We start from the raw sequence: 14,445 nt of genomic DNA on the forward strand, positions 1-14,445 counted from the left end.
TTTATCTTAGAAGTAACATTTTTCCGTTAATGCTATCAATTTTTCTGTCAGAAGTAGCAAGTTTTTCTTAACACTGATAAATTTTTGCATAGAATATAGAAAAAGCTATACTTCGATTCGCAATTTTTTCCGGAGTTGATAGCGTAACCTAAAAATACTGGAAACAAGACAAAGTAATGCAATAAATTGTTTTATTGAAATAATTGCGTGTTCAATATCATTATAAAAATGAGCACCTTAAATCTTCTCATAAAATATTTCATCGTTTTTTCTCATGAGATGTGAAACATTTCCATTTTTTTGGAGGAAGGGTGGGGGGTATACACAACTTTTAACAACCTCGTCATATATTTTATTGTTGACAATACTGGCTTCATGAAATGCATCTTTTGGTAAACCCATGCTTATAACAGTAACGTCTGATGATGCTTTGTTTTTTATCATTCATCTTTAATCTCCTTGGTGATATTATCTGTCAATGCCCTTTTTATTTTACTTGCAGTTTCATTGTCTATTGCGACATTATTTTTGCATATGTCACAGTTTTGACACTTGGATATGATATGACTTATGATACGGTTGCAACGATATGTATGTCTTTTTCTTCTTCTATTCGTTTGAATTGTAATACTTGAAAGATGACGATAGGATCTATCAACAGGTAATGTATTACCACAAGCAGTAGCAAGAAGTTGACCTTCGTTGTCAACTAAAAGTCTTAGACTATCATTCTCTTTGAGCACAATCATCTCTGGAAATAATACTCTTGCATATCCAGCACCACCGATAATTTTGAATTTTTCGGAATTCCAAAGGAATTTAACTCCTTAGTGTCATGACAGTGCACGCATACATTTTCAATAAGATCGTCATTAAAACTCGTTTCATAATTAAAATATTGCTCTTTGCTAGCATTAAATGCTACGATAAATTCATTATGTGGGCAGGCTTTACAGGAATACTTTACCTTCACCTTTTCCATTATGGTACTAGTGACGTTTGCATGGAGTTTGTTTTTCATCAAATCATTTTTAATCTCCTTGCTGATAATTGCGTGCAAGTGCTTTTTTTATTTTACTTGTAGTTTCATTGTCTACTACGAAATTATTTTTGCAAATCTCGCAATTTTGATATCTAGATATGATATGGTTTATTCTATTGATAGAAAAGTAGGCCTGTCTTCTTCTTGTATTCTTTTGAATGCTAATACAAGAAAATGACAATAAGATTTATCAAGAGGTAATGTGTTACCAGCACTATAAGCATGAAGTTGCCCTTCGTCGTCAACTAAAAGTTTTAGATTAGCATTCTCTTTGAGCACTATCTTCTCTGGAAACGTCATTTGCATATCCACCAACATTATTAATGAACTTTTTCGGTATTCCAAGGGAATTTAACTCCTTACTGTCATGACAACGCACGCATACATTTCTAATAAGATTGCAACTAGTACTTGTTTCATAATTCAAGTATTTCTCATTATCGGCATTTAATGTGACAATAACTTTATCATGAGCGCACGTCTTCTTTGGATATTTCATCTTCTTTTGTTTTTTAAAATAAGATTTAGATATTTAACCTTCCAACTTAAAAGTGATACTGATCGAAAACTTTTAATAAAGCATATATACTTGATGACCAGCCACAGATTACAACTGAGGCAACCACAAAAAATCTTCGAATTGACGGAACGTGGAGGAGAATTAGTGGCATCAGGGACAGAAGTGGGAATCAGTTTTGTCTGTTCTTAACATAATCAGCTCCCAAACCAAAAAAGCTGAATACTTCTCGAATTTCCTCTTGTAATTGTTTTATTTCATAACCATTTTCATTGCATGGTCTTATACTTTTATCGTAAAAGCCGTTTTGGTTTATAAAATTTAAAATTTCACGCCATCGTTTTGTATTGTACTTAAACATATTGTATTTTAGATTCCATTTTTATCTATAAACTTCACAGTATTTTACCTCTAAAAATAGGAATGCCGATTTGAAAATACCACCAGTCGAGGAATCTTTCAGTCCGATATATTCCGATTCAATCACGTCGAACATTATAATAATTGTTGAAGAAAATCTCTGTTGACACAGTGAACTCTCTTTTAATACTGGAGGAAGGTCACTCAAGATTATATCATCTTTATTTTATGTACCACATGACCATTCTAATAGCGGCAAGTTTTCTGGCAAAGATAACAAATTTCTCTTAGAAGTAATAATTTTGTGTTTGTGCTAACAAGTTTTCTGTTAGAAAACTTGTTAGTTTTACTTAATATTGTCAAATTTCTCTCGGAAGTAACAGGTTTTTTCTTAATAGTAAGAAATTTTCCTAATAGCAACAAGTTCTCCATCAAAGATAAGAAATTTCTCTTAGAAGTAACACTTTTTTGTTTACGCTAACAAGTTATCTGTTAGAAAACTTCTTAACTACATTAAGTTAACTACGTTTAAGTTAGATTTATTTAACTTAGGTTACCATGACGCAAATCTTGTGTGATGACCAACCATAGAGTACCAGTGGGGTGACCACATGAGAAAAATCCAAACACAATTTAAGTGAGTTTTACATTTAAAAGTCTAAATGGTGACACGTTTTCACTACCTCAAGTGCTGCCATCCTTTACGGTAATAGTTTAAGATTGCAACATAACTGAATTTCAAGCTAGGTTACATTGGTTTAACTGCTTACAGCTTAGGTTCATTTAACTTCACTTAGCGTGGCCCACCACGCTAAATGAAGTTAAATGAACCTAAGTTGAAAGCAGTTAAGCAGTACGTCCCCTGGCTAGATGCTAAACGATAGTTAAAAAATCCAGTAACCTCATATTTTATGACTGTCTAACAAGATGGTGTTACAAATTTCAATATTTGGCGAGACCTAGTTTACGTGCCTGTTCAACACAGCCTATTGTAGAGTGTACTAGTGAAATATTATTATGTGCTATGCAAAAAAAATTGATTTGTATATAACTCTTAGTTTTACTCTTTTATTACTACAATAAAGATGTAAACAGGTACTTACAATTTATCTTTTAAAATTGTCCATATTTGAATGCTATTATCAGATTGAATAATCTTCTATAGCTTCGAATGCGATGTTCAAACTGAGATATTTTTCTATAGTGCTTTGTATTATATGTATCTAAAATATCAACTAGTATTCTATAGTTATATATATTTTCTAATTTCGAATATATTAACGTATAGGTTACATAGTCTAGGTTATTAAGACAGGCTTTAAATTTATAATAAAATTATGTGCCATCTGTATCTATTGACAAGGTCAACTCTTTTCAGGCTGTTAGTTCATTTTATCATTATAGCTTGAATATATCGTCTTCTAGTCTTTTTTACTGTCCGTATATGGTGTGCAATCCAATGTATATTCCAAATGTTCCTTCCAAACATGTTGATAGCACACTACTGGCTTAAGCATCCTAAATGAAATTGGCAGCAAAATAGTTGATTTTTTAGAGGTATTGCGAGTTCAAGATACAAGAATAGATTCGAAAATTAATTAAGCGTAAGTCGCTAAGTCTAGGAAAAATAGGCTAGGCTAAGGCTAGTGAAGATGAAAGGGTGATGTTGGATAATAAAAATATTGATCAAGTAAATAGTTTCAGTTACCTTGGTAGTATTATTAGTGAAGACGGTGGGAACAGAGAAGATGCTAAAAGTCATATAGGCAAGGCGTACTGTGTTTTAAACATTTGTGAAAAGTCTGGAAAATAAGAAAATAAGTCTGTGAACCAAGATAAGAATATTCGAAGAATATTTTGAATATTTGAATATTAGAATATTTGAATATGATTCTGAAGCATTGAAGTTCCAAAAAAACGGATGAAGATCTGCTAAGTGTTTTCCAGAGAATTTGTTTACTGATAATTTTGGGTACCGGATTTATTGACCATATTTCAATCAGTAGGCTGTACGAAAATTGTGGTTAAATTCTGTTTATAGGGCTATAATGAAAGAAAGGCTGAGCTGAGTAGGGTTCGTTCTGTGGATGAAGAATGACAGATTGCCGAAGGCTGTCTTTTTTGGACAATCGTCTAGGGCTAACGGAAAACAGATCGTCTGCAGTTAGGGTGGGAGAATGTCGGAAAGAAAGATTTAAAGGAAATGCGAACTTATTGGGAGGGTATACAGAAAGAGGCATTAATAGATTAGGTTCATTAATAGAGAAGGAGCGTGCGTAGCTGTGTTGGCCTAAGGTGGCCTGGTGCTGCTGTAGGTTATTATTATTAGTAGTAGTAGTAGTAATGACTATAGAAACATGTACGTCACTACACGTACAATATGTAACTTTATGTAACTAACATGAATTGTTATTTGTATTATGTTATTTGTACTATTTACAATACAAATTATTGAGGTTTTTCCGTTGAACAATTTGCTGTTCGTCGATCTTGCAATTCTTTCCGATAAAACTTGAAACCCTTCAGATTATTATTTGACATACCCCCAGTTTTGGTTTTAAGATTTTCGCCTGTTCAATTTTTTAATTTTGCACTTTACTGAAATCATAAAATATATTTTAAAAGTTCATATAAGTAAAACCTGAAAAGAGGGATAAGAGAGAAAACTATTCATTTAGACCCACCAAAGCATATACGATTTTTAAACTCTTTATCACTTTTAGAATTTTGAAACTTTAAAGCCGAAAAGGATTTTTACTAGTTTAAATCTTATTTCCTGTGTTTAATAGACTGTAAGGGGTCATTTTTTCATTTAAGACACTTAATGGTTAAGAAGAGACGGAACACAAACAAATTTCCATTTGAAAATCGTTTTGTTTAAAAAAGGAATTAAAGGCACACTTAATTCATTCCAAGTGAATTTTTTCATAGAGCCAAATTTTGATTTAGTTCTAAAATTCAACAATGGCTGTTTTCTTAGCCATTTTTATTTTCTTTTTCTTTAATATATATACAAACAAGTTCCAGCTACTTTTAAACATCTTGATTTTTGAGACCGTCATGTCCATGGATGTCATTTCCGTTTTCGTGTTCTTTTATTATTTTCTATCTTTTTATTTATTCGGATTTGTAGAAGCCAAAAATATTTCATCAAGTAATAATGAACATATCAGAGAAACTACTAATTTTACTCTCTCACCTGATCATCAACATTTACCTGTGTAAAGTAAATCCAGTATTAAAGATGGTGTTTCTTTTTTTATCTCTTAATATTTATTGCTACTTTTAGACTTGGTAAACTAATTTACCTTTTGCACGAATGGTTGACGATCACAGTAATTCTAATGATCAGTCGTCTAGATTTCTTAAAAAGTTTCAAGTTTTTGTGGAGAGTGTTAAAAATTCTTCAAAAATATTCAATTCTTTTACAAAGGCTGGAAACTGAAACAATTTTTTTATTTTGAATCTTGAAACTAAAAATTAAACATGTAAGGCAGTGAAGCATGACTTTCCAAGGATTTTTTCTAGTATCTGCCTAAAAGTTTTTAAAACAGAACGGCAAAAAAGCAAATGTTAATTTGAGTATAAAATGAATAATCTATTGGTTTATTTGTTCTTTATTCAATTTCCATGGAACATCTTCGTCTTAAAGCCTGAAAAGAAAACCAAGAATTTTAAAAACACGAACCTGGTACGGACTCCAAGTGTTCCAGTCTGTGCCTTAACTTTTTGGACCATAAAAACCAAAAAATTTCTATTAATTTTAAAATGAATAATTTCAAACTTGTCCCATTCAATGATAAGAACGGGACCACAATTAATGATAAGGACAGAGTTAAAGAGAGATTGGCAGAACATTTTGAGAGGGCGCTAAATCGAAATAGATAAACTGATGAATTAGCATGAATGCCTAGCATACTTAAGCGTTGTATTCTCATCACATTTTGGTATATTTCATTATGATTAACATAACTTCATTTGCATAACTTAAGACCCATGCCCGATGGGCCTGAGGTGTTTATGTCATCCCCACATAGATAGTTGATGGAACTTTCAATTATTTCGAATGAAATATTCTTCTCGTCAAAAGGTTGAAATTACGTTTCTAACCTCTATATATTCAATTAGCCTATAAGAAATTTTGCCTCTGATGCCAGATAGAAATGTGTTGCGGAAACATATCATGCAACGACGTCAGAATTTCTACTTCAATAATTCTTAATTTGCTCATAACTTTTGATAGATTAAGTTAAACGAAAAAAATTAAAGATATACGAAACCAGCATTAAAAGACAATTCGTTTGATATGTATATTGAAAAATTAACACCACCCCTATCGAACATAAGAAATAACGATACGGAAATAAATATAGGCCGTCCATATAGGCAAAATCGATATCTTATGTCGGGAAAAAAAACTAAATTTCTTTGAATAACGTTTGAATATGATTAAAATCATAAATTAGTATGCAATTTCTTGGTTTTTAGAAAATGTTTGTAAGGTCTTAGTAAATTTGACTTCAATAAATCGGATTTTTCATAGCCTCTTCAGAGGTCTATTTAACAAAGTCCAATGAAATAATCAATCGAAAAGATTAAAAAGGAAATTTGGAGAATATTCTGGGTTTTTGGATAATGTTGGTAAGGTCTTAGTAAAGTTGACTTTAATAACTAACAAAAAATTCTACAATTACATAGAGTCAGACACGGAAACATGTAAACACCCGCTTAGACACACAGGCATAGTGAGAGGGAGAGACAGAACACATACAAATATATAGATTCAGACATACAAACAGACAAAGACAGGCACTGTGACTTGTAAACATCTGCCCGGACACACAGAAAAACAGAGTAAAAGAGACAAAAACATATAAAAATAAACAATTCAGACAAACAGACAGACAAAGACAGGCACTGGGACAAGCAAACACCTAAACAGGCACACAGGGAAAGAAAGTGAGAGAGACAAAACACATACAAATACACAATTCAGACATACACACCAACGAAGACGGGCACTGGGACAAGCAAACATCCGCCCAGAACCAAAGGCTTAGAGAGTGAGACAGACAAAAGCATATTCAGATGTATAGATTTAGACATAAAAAACCAACAAAGACAGTCACTGGAACAAACAAATACCCATCCAGACACACTGGCAAAGAGAGTGAGACAAATAAAAACACAAACAAATAGATAGATTTGGACGTACGAACCGACAAAGAAAGGCATTGGTACAAGTAAAAACCTGCCCAGCAACAAAGGCAAAGAGAGTGAGAGATACAAAAAACATACAAATACATAGATTCAGACATACCAACCGACAAAGACAGGCACTGGGGTAGCATACGCCAGCCAGATACACAGGCAGAGAGAGTGAAAGAGAAAAAAAACACATACACAAAAAATTCAGACTTGCGGACTGACAAAAACAGGCACCGAAACAAGGAAACACCCGACCAAACACAAAGGCATAGCGAGTGAGTGATACAAATAAGCATTCAAACACATAGATTCAGACAAGCAAACCGACAAAGGCAGGCACTTGAAATAGCAATCACCCACCCAGACACACCGGTAAAGACAGTGAGAGAGACAGAAACACATACAAATACATAGATTCAGACAAACCAACCGACAAAAATAGGCACTGGGAAAAGCAAACTGCCGCCACGACACACATGCTTAGAGAGTGAGAGAGACAAAAATGCATACAACCACATAAATTCAGACGTGCAAACTGACAAAAACAGGCACTGAGACAAGCCAACACCCACCCAGAAACAAGGGAAAAGAGAGTGAGAGAGACAAAAGATTTACAAATACATAGATTCAGACATAGAAACCGACAAAGACAGGCACTGGGAGAAGCAAACACCCGCCCAGGCAAACAGGACTGGAGAGTGAGAGAGACAAAACTCACACAATCACATAGATTCAGACATACAAACCGATAAAGACAGACACTGGGACAAAAAACATCCTCCCAAACACACAGGCAAAGAGAGTGAAACAGACAAAAACCCGGAGAAACATATAGATTCAGACATACAAACCGAAAAAGATAGGCACTAGGACAAGCAAACACCTGCGCATACACACAGGCAAAGAGAGTCAGAGAGACAAAAACACATACAAATGTATAGATTCAGAATACAAACTGACAAAGATGGACACTGAGACAAGCAAACACCTGCCCAGACACACAGGCAAAGAGAGTAAGAGAAACAAAAACACATACAAATATAAAGATCCAGACATAAAAACTAACAAAGATAGGCACTGAGACAAGCAAACACCTGCCAAGACACACAGGCAAGGAGAGTGAGAGAGACAAAAGCAAATACAAATACATAGATTCAGACTGATAAACCAACAACGACAGGCAATGGGACAAGCGAACACCCGCCCAGACACACAGGTTTTGACAGTTAGAGAAACAAAAACACATACACATACACATATATAGATTCAGACATATAAACTGACAAAGACAGGCACTGCGACAATCAAACACCTGCCCAGATACATAGGCAAAGCGAGTGAGAGAGACAAAAACACATACAAATACACAATTCAGAGAAACAAACAAACAGAGGCAGATATAGGGACAAGCAAACACCGGCCCTGACACACAGACAGAAAGAGATACAAAAACGCATACAAACACATAAATTCAGACATGCCAACTGACAAAGACAGGCACTGGAATATTCAAACACCCGCCCAGATACACAGGCAAAAAACGTGAGAGAGACAAAACACATACAAATACATTGATTCAGACACACAAGCCCCCCTCACAATTCCAACTCAAACCTAAAGAAACCTTACAACACGGATAAACTGCATGACCGTAAGGTTCGCTGAGGCACACTAACCGACAATGACAAGCACTTGGACAAGCAAACATCCGTCCAGAAAAACAGGCTTAGAGAGTAAGAGAGACGAAAAAATATACAAATACATAGATTAAGACACACAAACTGACACAGACAGGCACTGGGACAAGCAAACACCCGCCCAGACAAACAGGCTTAGAGAGTGAGAGAGACAAAATCGCATACAAACACATACATTCAGAAATGCAAACCAACATGCAAGACAGACACTGGGACAAGCAAACACCTGCCGAGACACACAGGCAAAGAGAATAAAGGAGGCAAAACCACATACAAATATAAAGATTCAGACATAGAAACCAACATAGACAGACAATGGGACAAGCAAACACCTGCCCAGGCACACAGGCACAGAGAGTAAGAAGGACAAAAACACATACAAATACACAATTCAGACATGAGCTGGACAAGGGGTGGAACCCCAACAACTCCCCCCTTTGGATAAATGACCACCCAGACGCCACGCTGGTCTTCCCTTACAAACATAAACACTAAAACTCCAAATTTATAAAAAATATTTGCCTTCTGTTTCCACTGGTTATATGGTTCTGTTGGTTATGTTGTGATGGTTATGTTTGTTGCTTTGGATATATTTGAAAATAAATGCCGTTTCTAGCCGGCAAAATTCTCGCCATGACTCAAGGCAAAATTCCCCATGTCTAAACGTGTTCCCAGGTGGTAAAAGCCAAATTGTTTTTCTACACGCTGATACTTTTCCAAACATACCTTTCCAGGTGCTTATCCTCCTATACATGTCCAAACATATCTCCCCAGGTTCTAGAAGTCCCCCCACAATGATTTTCTATTAGAAGTCATAGAGGACTTTCCCTTCAGAGATCCCCATGTGTTCTGAGTACGCTATAAATAGGCAGGATAAGGAAATTTTCTACTCAATCTCATATAACTATTTGAAGATACACCAAACATCTAAAAAAATGGATAACTCCTACCATGAATTAAGTCACGTTCTCTATTAGAACCTTTATCTGGCTGGGGGTTTTTCCCTATAAACCCAACCCCTGGAAAAAACTCCTTCCACTATGCTTTGTTTATAGTCCTTTGAAAGGATGAAATATCTTCTTTTCACTCTGTAACCCCCCCCCCATTCGTTATCAATTAATTTTTTCAATAGAAGTTATTCCCTTTTACTCAAAAAGTGCCTTTTTTCCAGCATACGTTTAAAACCTTGGCATTCATCAAAATAGAATCGTCTCTCTTTGCGATCAAAACAAAAACATATGTGAATGCGTCTCAAGAGGGGTCCTTTGTAAATAACCCTCGCAAGGAAAAGGATTGCCGTCAGTTATAGCAAATGAAGCATTAAATAATTCTAAGTTGTCTGAAATATATTCAATTTTATTAAAAATTAATGCGTAATAGAGATATTTTAGGACATGGAAATTACGTATAAGGAGGAGGGGGCATGCGGGGGCGTAATAAAAATATTTATTCCTCACAAATTCTACTTTATGCTATAATGGAAAGGAGGAGGGTTAAGAAAAAGAGACAAACTTGACCCTGAGGGAAATCCCCCAAGCACAGTACACACGCGGATGCTGCCTAATAACGGCGGTGTATATCTTAAGCAATTACACCTAATGGGAGAGGTTGAAATATCATCTTGCGAGAAGGGTAGATACCCAAACGGTTAAAAAGTATACTTATGGACCAGAGCGAAAAGACCCTGCCACACTGTTTTCACACAGGCACCAGCCCTTCTCTTGACACCCTTCCTCACCCCCTAGGACATTTTCAACCGAAAATAAGCTAAAATGTCCCATTAAACACTATATTTATGAAAACAGAGAACTCGCCCCCCTTTCTTTACTATTGTTTGATACCCTAAGCATTTCACCTCACAATTCCAGACTATTACTGCCCCTGTGACATACCTCTGTCATCGCCCCATCCCCCCAAAACACCGTTCAGACATTTCTTGTTAAAATTTTTGCTTCAAGTCATTCATTTGGGTTTTCACAAGCAATTCACGCCACAATACCACGCTATAAGTACTCTTTAACTGTCTTCTGTCATCGCCCCATCTTCCCTAAAACACTTTTCAGACATTTCTTGTTAAATGTTGTTCTTCAACTCATTCCTTTGGGTTCTTGTAAGCAATTCACACACAGTCCCGCACAATAGCTACTGTCTAGCACGCTTATGACACCCCTCTGTCATTGCCCCATCCCCCCACACACAACCGCCCCCCCCCCAACACACACACACAAAAACACACAAATAAAAACACACACACAAAAACACAAAAACATACACACACACACAAACGCACTCACACACACAACACCACCCCACCTTTACTTAACACTATCAGTTTTCTCTCAGAAGTAACATGTTTTTCTTAAGGGTGACAATTTTTTTCTAATGGCACCAGGTAGACTGACAAAGATGTCAAATTTTTCTTAGAAGTAAAAATTTTTCGTTTAAAATAACAAGGTTTCTCTCAGAAGTAGCAAGTTTTCCTTAACACTGATAAATTTTGCCTTCGAAGTAACAACATTTTTCCTTAATACTAGGAAAGTTTTACTTCGCACTATCAAATTTCTCTTAGGAGTAACAGGATTTTCTTAACTGTAACAATTTTTTTCTAATAGCACCAAGTTTTCGGTCAAAGATAATAAATTTCTCTTAGAAGTAACAATTTTTTCGTCAGTAATAACAAGTTTTGTGTTAAAAGTAGCAAGTTTTCTGTCAAAGATACCCAATTTTTCTTATAAGTAACAATTTTTTCGTTCATGATAAAAAGTTTTCTGTCAAAAGTCGCAAGTTTTCTTAGCACTAACAAAAATTCTCATCGAAGTAACAATTTTTCGTCAGTGGTAACAAGTTTTAGGTTAGAGGTAGCAAATTTTTCTGTCAAAGATACCTAATTTTGCTTCGAAATAACAATTTTTTCGTTTATGATAACAAGTTTTCTGTCAGAAATTGCAATGTTTCCTTAACACTAAAAAATTTTCTCCTCGAAGTAAAAATTTTTCCCTTAATACTAACAAACTTTTACTTAACACTATCAAATTTCTCTTAGAAGTAACAATTTTTCGTCAGTAATAACAAGTTTTATGTAAGAAGTAGCCAGTTTTCTGCCAAATTTACCAAAAGTTACCAAATTTTTCTTAGAATAAACAATTTTGTGTTTTTGGTAACAAGTTTTCTGTAATAACTAGCAAGTTTTCGTTCACACAAACAAATTTTCTCTTCGAAGTAACAACTTTTTCCTCAATACTAACAAACTTCTACTTAACAATATCAAATTTCTCTTAGAAGTAACAATTAAAAAAAAAATTTGTAAACAAAAATTTTCTGTGAGAAGTAGCAAGTGTTCTGCCAAAGATACTAAATTTTTCTTAGAAGTAACAATTTTTTTTCATTTATGATAACAAGTTCTCTTTCAGAAGTAGCAAGTTTTCCTTCACACTAACAAATATTCTCTTTGAAGTAACAACTTTTTTCTTAACACTAATAAAATTTTTATTAACACTATCAAATTTCTCTTAGAGGTAACAGGTTTTTCTTAACTGTGACACATTTTTTCTAATAGAACCGAGTTTTCCGCCAAAGATAATAAATTTTTCTTAGAAGTAAAAATTTTTTCGTCAGTGATAACAAGTTTCCTGTTAGAAGTATAGTCCAGTAATAGTACAGTTTGACCGGGACAAAATTGCAACAAAAGGTTTTTTTACGTCAAAATGTTCAGAAAAAACGCTGAACAGTATATCCAAAATCCGCTAAAATCACCCACCGGGAAAACCTTTTGGAGCTGCTTAAAGAGGGTGGAAGGGGGCAAATAATTTTTCTTACACTAAAATATTTAGAAAAAATCACTGAACAACAGATCCAAAATATGCCAAAATCGCTCTTCAGAAAAATCTTCTAATGCTGCTTAAAAGGGGTGGAAGGGACAAAAAAAAAATCAGTTTTCTCTTTTTTGAAAATTAGGAAGTTTTTTTACACTAACATTTTCAGAAAAAAATCGCTGAACAACGTATCTAAAATCTGCAAAAATCACCCACCGGGAAATATTTCTGGGGCTGCTTAAAGGGGGTGAAAGGTTTGAAATTTTTTTCGATTTTTGTTGTTTCTGTATGTTCGAAGACTCGATTCTGGTATACATTAAATAAAAAAAAACAAGTTTTTTTAACTGAAAGTAAGGAACGACGTTAAAACTTAAAACGAACAGAAATTATTCCGTATATGAAGGGGGCTGTCCCCTCCTCAACGCCTCGCTCTTTACGCTAAAGTTTTTTTATTGTTTAAAAAAATAGAGTTGTGAGAAAGTCAAGCTTTAGCGTAAAGAGCGAGGCGTTGAGGAGGGGACAGCCCCCTTCATATACGGAATAATTTCTGTTCATTTTAATTTTTAACGTCGCTCCTTACTTTCAGTTCAAAATACTTGTTTTTATTTAATTTTTGAACGTTTTTGAATTAATGCAGGTTTTGATTTTGGCTCACCATACATGAATAATTAAAACAAAATTTGTATATTATATTTGGTTAAATGGCTTTCTCGAAACTTGTTTAATTTTATTTACCAACGTTTTTATTAGTAATAAATATACGTAACTAAGAATTAACTTACGTAACGAACTTCTATATTCATAAATTTTTAACACGTATATTAGGGGGTTCGCCCCCTAGGCAATACCCTGCTCTTTAAGCTATAGTTCGAATTTTTTTCCAGTTCTTTAAAAATGACCTATTAATCACAATCAGTTGATCAGTTGAAAAACTTGTTTTTTTTAAAATTCCTAATCTTTTTCTTTAATAATGCTGGGAAATCCGGCACCCCCTTCATAGCAATGTCCCTTCCCCCATGAAAACTTCCTTCATGGAAAGATCCTCCCATATAGCCCCCGACCCTCCCCTTCCTTCACCTACCAGAAAAAAATCTCCGCTGAAAAGGTCTGTATACTTCCCAATAACCAATACTATATGTTAACATTGAGTAAAGTTCATAACTTTCAGCCCTCCCCCTGGGGACTTTGGGGGATTAAGTCAACCTAAAAGACATTTTTATTATATTTTCGACCATGCTGAACAAAATGGCTATCTCAAAATTTTGATCGGGTGACTTTGAGAAAAAAATTAACGTGGGAGGGGACCTAGTTGCCCTCCATTTTTTTGGTCACTTAAAAAGGGCTCTATAACTTTCAATGTCCGTTCGATTGAATCCTTTCGGGATATTATAGGGCCATTGGATCAATACGATTACCCATGGGGAAAAAAACAAAAAAAAACAACAAATAAACGCGCACCTGTTATATTTCTTTTGGCAAAAAATGTAAAATTCCACATTTTTGTAGATAGGAGCTTGAAAACTCTACAGTAGGGTTGTCTGATACGCTGAATATGATGGTATGATTTTCATTAAGGTTCTATAGCTTTTAGGAGGTATTTTCCCCTTTTTTCGAAAATCAGCCAAATTTTTTCAGGCGCTTAACTTTTGATGGGTATAATTAAACTTAATGAAATTTATATATTTGAAATCAGAATTAAAATCTGATTCTTTTGATGTATCTATTGGTATCAAAATCCCGTTTTTTAGAGTTTCGGTTACTATTGAGCCGGGTCGCTCTTACTTACAGTTCGTTACCACGAACTGTTTG

This window comes from Artemia sp. Qi Xiang Cuo, chromosome 15, assembly GCF_049724085.1.
Source record: "Artemia sp. Qi Xiang Cuo chromosome 15, ASM4972408v1, whole genome shotgun sequence".
NCBI classification, from domain to species: Eukaryota; Metazoa; Arthropoda; class Branchiopoda; order Anostraca; family Artemiidae; genus Artemia; species Artemia sp. Qi Xiang Cuo.